The sequence below is a fragment of the Rhagoletis zephyria genome, unplaced genomic scaffold (genome assembly GCF_001687245.7).
Source record: "Rhagoletis zephyria isolate East Lansing unplaced genomic scaffold, Rhagoletis_zephyria_1.1 Rzeph_scaffold_04558, whole genome shotgun sequence".
Taxonomy (NCBI): Eukaryota; Metazoa; Arthropoda; class Insecta; order Diptera; family Tephritidae; genus Rhagoletis; species Rhagoletis zephyria.
In genome coordinates this window covers 21,350-27,729 of record NW_016161641.1, presented here as the reverse complement: position 1 = coordinate 27,729, position 6,380 = coordinate 21,350, and the positions used below count along the sequence as shown (strand labels likewise).

At 37.3% G+C, this 6,380-nt stretch overlaps 1 protein-coding gene and 1 long non-coding RNA gene across 3 annotated transcripts in view; one reads left to right on the top strand and one right to left on the bottom strand.

Annotated features, from left to right (window-relative positions):
• Positions 1-6,039, bottom strand: part of LOC108370895 (uncharacterized) — an 11,787-nt gene extending 5,748 nt beyond the window's left edge. Inside the window, exon 1 of the long non-coding RNA XR_001848690.1 lies at positions 6,028-6,039. This is a non-coding gene — a long non-coding RNA (uncharacterized LOC108370895). The remainder of the gene's footprint in view (positions 1-6,027) is intronic.
• The window catches only part of sals (sarcomere length short), a 47,318-nt gene that overhangs the window by 20,293 nt on the left and 20,645 nt on the right, over positions 1-6,380 (top strand). The window lies entirely within an intron of this gene.

The following is a 6,380-nucleotide window of genomic DNA, read 5'->3' as shown; positions in this document are numbered from 1 at the left end:
TTGGCTATTTGTCTTTTGTTTATTTAATGTTTATTATTTTTTTATAAAAGCCTAGCTGGCTATACAACAAACACCATATAAATTCAACTGGTAAAAATATCGCACTCCTATTATTTTGTGGACAACTGTATGTATGCACAAAGGAAATGTTGCCAACATTTTATAACGCTCCACATATTTCCAACGGCTGGATAAATATTATTAGTGGGAAAAAGTGGCGGCCTTTTTTCCCTTTCACCGCTGCACGGTCATTTTCATTGCATTTCCTTTGAATTTACTTTTTGCGCCCATATCGTGAATGGTGAAAAACTAAAGTGGAATTAGCGATTGGGAGACTGATGGGAACGATTGAATGGTTGAACACCGAATCCAACGAAATGCTGCACTGTTCGATTGAATCAAAGTTTTTGCCCTTAACTTTAGCTTTTCGTACCAAATTTGTTTACCAAACATTGTTGAATTATCGTATTGTCACAAAAAAAAAAGTACAGTAAATATGGGTAAATGCTGCATTCGTGAATCAGTATCCACAACTGGGCGACGATTGATGGACTTCGTTCATTGCCACAGCCACACTTATCCACCAGCAGATCCACCCTTTCGAAATGTGAAAACACAAACAGCACACTCACATAAACGCGTATTCAAAAATCGCGTTGCGCGATGCAAAAAGGCCGAAAATTATTAAATTATTGGTAATATATGTAATTCAGTTGCAGCAGCAGTGGCCCACAAAAAAAAAATGTGGTTGCATTGATAGAATTGTGGCTTTCGGTTTGCTGTTTTGGTTAGCGTCCAACCACATACTTAAATGCCCCAACACCATTGCGGTTCGATGACTACACCTCTGTGCTGTCCATGACTAAGGTTGGACAAAAAAATGCTATCAAAAATAATTTCACTAATGAGTTTTGTGGCTTGCGGGTGTCTTTCGCTTTGCTATTTTTCCCTGTGTATACTATTGCAGCTATGTTTTTGTTCTCTGACAGTCTATCAGACTACCTACAAATTTGATGGTAAATTCAGTTGCATTTTGTCATCAGTTGTATACTCGTAATATCTGCCTCAGTGGCTGCCATTGGTTGCATTGTGAAAGCCGGAAGGAAGTAAAGGAAGCCGATACTACAAGTGGGGAGATAGTTATTCATTTAAAATTTTTACCTTGGGCAAAATGTGAGTAATAAACTAATAACTTTATACAAATTTCCAAAAATACCAAATGTGTTTTTTGCGTAAGCACTTCAGGAGATTATAAAATGTTATAAATGCATATGTATGTATGTGTGTGTGTACGATTTGACAATTTCATTTAATTAATTTGTGAGATCGGATAGATGCGAGTATTTGTTGCTAGAAGATGTCCACACATTTCTAAATAAAATTATCGATTGCACGTTCATTTCAGCACTAAGCGGACAGTCTCCTACTCAAAATATATATGTATAAGCGATAACTAAAAAAAGTTAATGTTAACGCTTACACCTTTTGCGAAGTGTTTCGTCGAGCTTCTTCGCACACAAACGAAGGGGCCTACAACAACACTTTTTCTAATTTTAGATGTTGTGCAGATCAGGGATCGAGCTCTGATCCTACTGTCCTTTCAGGTTCAGTGGCCATCGATAACTAATTAAAATATTATCGTACCGAGCTGCAGGAGTGAACAAATTGGAAATAAATCCAGAGTGAAGACAATCGCATACTTTAAAGTTGTATATCTCAGCGAAGAATAATAAAAATTGAACAAATAAAGACGACTTTTAAAGGCAAAGTGGTCTGAGAAAATGGCGCAATAAATTCATTATATCGACAGCTGCAACCGGGCGTTCTTGAGCTTTTTCTAAGATAGGACATTTCCGAGGCAGCTGCCAAGATAGGTCGATCTTCTACTCAGCCGTCGATATATTGTAAATATACAAAAGGAAAAAAAGAACAAAAATCATTCGAAATGTCCGTCTTTGGCCTTCACACAAGCCTTAAGTCGGAGAGGCTAATTGCCAATGGCGCACGCATCTCGTTCATTGCAAAATTGACCACAGCACGAATCGATGCTGTATTAACCCTTCTGCAGTGATTGTGTTAAGAGGATCAATGTTGGGGCATCTTTTGTGGCAATCCATATCCTCTAAAACTGTCCACAATTTGTAATCCAGCGGCTTAAGATCCTGCGCATAATCATGCTGGAAAATCAGCAAATGGTTTTGGAACAGAGAATGGTTAAGTGGCTTTACAATAGCTTCCAAAACGGTTTCTTGGTAAACTTTGGCCGATTTTGTGACCACTTGTTCGCAGAAACGCAAGTCAATGACCCCTTCGTCACCACCAAGCCATGACTATACCTGGTTGATGACCCTTTTCGTACCACAGATTAAGTTCAGATGCTTCCTTAGATGGCCCCTTTCATTTTGTTTGTTAAATTTTTGCTGCATGGTGAAAATTTGTTCGTGGGTAAACAAGATTTGTTTGTAACTATAAGTGATGAGCGAGCTTCACCAAAAGACGTTTACATTTTAACGTGCTATTTTTTTTTTGAAAGCGTCCGGTATGGTGTTGGAAAGCTCCAAGTCCAAAGTCTTTTTTTAATAATTCGACACATGTACTTTTGCGTTACATTCATCTCTCGGCTAATGATTTTATGATTTCAAAGCGGATTTCGCAAATTCTTGATTTACCAGCTTTGGTGACTTGCGGCGTTCGTGCACGGCTCGACCGGTGGCGGTCTTCAACATCTCCAGTCTCCGCAAACAGTTTTGTGCACAGGTAGACAAACATGCGACTAATCCCTTTTCATTTCACTTTTAAATAGAGCTATAACAAGCGATACGATTCTCGTTATCTCACCTCTCCATGGTGAGAATTGAAACTATTTTCAATTCGCAGTACAGACTAAAGCTTTACGGGTTATATTTCGGGGTATGTTCAACTGTTCTATTGTTCAGTGTTGTAACAGTTGTCGAAAATTTTCGGCAGTCTGCGCTATGCTAAGTACTTAACGTTAGTTCTTGGCAAATCTCTAAGCCGGTGTCATTACGTTAAAAATAGAAGTCATTGAAAATTTTTGAGGCCGTGGGAGAAGAAGTTTTTTTACTTAACTACCTTAAATTGTTTCAAATGTGATACATTTTAAAATGAGCGAATTATTTTTTAATTTTAAGGTGCGCTAGGTAGCTTTGTACCTTAAAAATAAGAAATAAGTGACTATTATTTTAAAATTGATCACGTTTGAAACTATTTTAAGTAGTTAATTGCAAAAAGGTACTTTGGTTTGCGCCACTTTTGCTCTTACAGCCTCACTTTTACATGCCATATTTAGTTGAAGAAAATGTTTTCTCATTTTTTCATTTAAATGCTTAATGGAAATTTTGCATGGCACATCACTATGAACCCAGCCAGCTACAATGAATACAGTTGCAGATAAATATATTTACATCGTTCACTATATAAATTTTCATTTAAATATAAACTTAATAAATATAAATTGCCTTTGTGGCAATAAAAATGAACGAATTTCCGTCATCCCTTGTCCACTTTGGTTTGAAATCACCAACAGGCTGTCGGGGAAAAACGTACAACCAAAAATAGTACATACTCGTAGCAATTTCCCAACCCCTTTACCATTACATTTATCTATCCATATGTTCATATCTTCTCGTAAAGGATAGAGTGATTTCCCCAAAAAAAAAAATAAAAACAAAACCACAGCCAAAAACTCAATTCAGGCACTACGCGACTGCGCCATTTTAAATATTTAACAACCAATTAAGAAAAATTAGTGCCATTTTTCGTTGCAACTTTTTACAGTAGAAGGTTTGGCAAATAAACCACTTCGTAATCGGTTTAGCGCCTGTGACAACTTTATCTACTCGTAGGTAATAAATTAAGTAAAAAATTGTAGATCAGCATGTAATGTCAAGACCAAAAACAACACGACGCCTGTTAATGGGTACAATGTTTACACATTTTTTGTGCAATTAAAATGCTGTTATTTGCTTATTCAACAACAATTTACATGTACACATACACAGTCAAAGACATACATACATAGTACGTTTGAAGGATCAGCAAGTGGGTGGACCAAACAGAGCCTTGTCGAGTTTTTAAACTTTTGCATTGAACTTTAAATGGCATTTGGCCTTCACCCTCACATTAATACGTTTATACTAAATGCATACATACGCACAACATATGTATGTAGGTACATTATTTTCGCTGTAAGTGTAGCTTCTGATTTGCTACAATTAATTTCATTTAAATATTTAAAAACATACTCAAACATGTATCATAAATATGACAAGCAAACAGCTGTGCGCCAAAGGTGAGTGGGTGAGAGAAGAAGAAAAAACATTCGATACATATGTACACACACACACACATGCCCACAAAACACAGCCACTTACCAGCATTTTTATGTGTGGTTGAGCACGAATTTGGCGCAAAACGCATTTTATACCCACATGAATACACATACATACACATACATACACACATATATATATATGAATTTTCATTTGTGTAATTTTGTGACAACAAAATGTGTATAAACAAAAATCGTATATTTATCCTTGCTTTCGGCACTGTCAAAGCGAAGATGCGGCGGCGACGACGGGTTTATCGTCTTTCTTTCTACAATTTTTTTTTTATTTTGCTTTTTGGCAAAAGTGCAAAGCGTCAGAATATTTGTGCCGTAAATATTACCAATCTGTTTATATTTGAAAATGTAGAATGTGCTGTACAGCACACGAATATGCATACATTGAATTTAAAAATAAATTCGCTGTCTAATAAGCCAAAATGATTTTGCGTTGTTTGCAGCAAAAAATCGTATGCGAAGTAAAGTGGCAAACAACCAAAAATAAAATGTGAATGAATATTAAATTTATGCGCTTGGCTAAAGGCGTTTTAACTTAATAATTACCCCTTTAGGTGGGATAATTTTTTTTTTTTTTTTCAGAATAAAAAACAAGAAAAGAAAGCACTCAAGTAAATGACCTGCAGCAGATACTTTCACAGCCATACACTTCAAGGCCGTTGATATGTCTGATGTTTGTTATTTACAGTTATTATGTTAACACAATAACGTTTAACTGCCGTTTTCTTTTGTTTTATCCAGCCATTGAAAGAGATAGTCTACTATCTATGAAATATCTATCGGCGCGGCCACAAAGTAATTCAATTTTCGACACCTTTTGGCTTTTGGACTATTTTTTTTTTTTTTTGTTGTGCGTTTGCGTCATTNCATTAGCACCTCGCAATTGTCGTTGTTGGGTAAGCACCAGCTAGCCATTCAGTCAAGGGTTAATTGCATAATTCAGCGTAAACGAGACGCTATCAAAGGCCTATTTATCGCTTCAGGACACACTTCGCTGCAAGGCATTCGCATTATTTGACTCAGCAAAGGTCATTCCAATTCATTTGTTTTCCAAATAAATGGTCGCTTTTGGGGGGGAAAACGTGCGGCGAAACAAAGAAATGGCTACTGGGACAATGGGCGCTTTAGTTTTTGTAAAAAGAAAAAAAATTTAGCCCGACAGGTAAGAAGACAAGTAAGCAAAGTAGATACACCCTCGTAGGGGGAATCGTCTTCCCAATACACCACCGCAATCAAGAAGTAAGTACATAGCAGGCATGAATCTTTAGACCTTATCCTGGAGTTCGTTTAGGCGACTGCTTAATCCGCTATGTCCTGCTAAGATACCTGCTGGAATAAGCTTATCAAATCTCATTTAGTATACTCCCAATGGCTTATTTGCCTGACCTTACCCAGAAGCTTGGTTTAAGTGCTGTTCTCTATTCTTTCATTCTTGATTCTCAAGCCCTTTTTTCCTATCAAAGTAAAAAGAAATCGGATAGGTTATGTCTTCAACTGGGTGAGAGAACTCGCACCATACATATGTACGTTAGGTTAGCTTGGGCAGCACTCCTCTGTGGCATTCACAGATTAGTTAATTTCAGTATATTTATAGAAGTTGAATCCCATTTCGTGTCTCTTTCTTTATGGCCAAATATTGTGACTTCGTAAATTCAAAATACTATCCGATCGAATGTTTAATATATCGATCAGTGCTGGTGCGCCAGTCCCTAGCTGCTAAGCTTTAAGCGGTAGATGCCTTAGGTGCCACATTTCCCACTGGCACTGCGTAGCAGCTCCTTTTGGGTACCATAGGCAATTCAAAACAAAAACATGAAATAAAAATAAAAAAAAAAGACATTTATTAAATGGCACAACAGCGCTGAGTTTGAGGTTGTCAAAAATTCTGCTCATATACGTTTCCGCTGTTGACCAACAGCGCCAACATACAGGACAAAGCTCAAGTGGCTACAATGCCACAGCGCTTGCCACAGAAGAGGTGAGTTTCTGGAGGGGGGAGGGGGGGGGGGGGGGA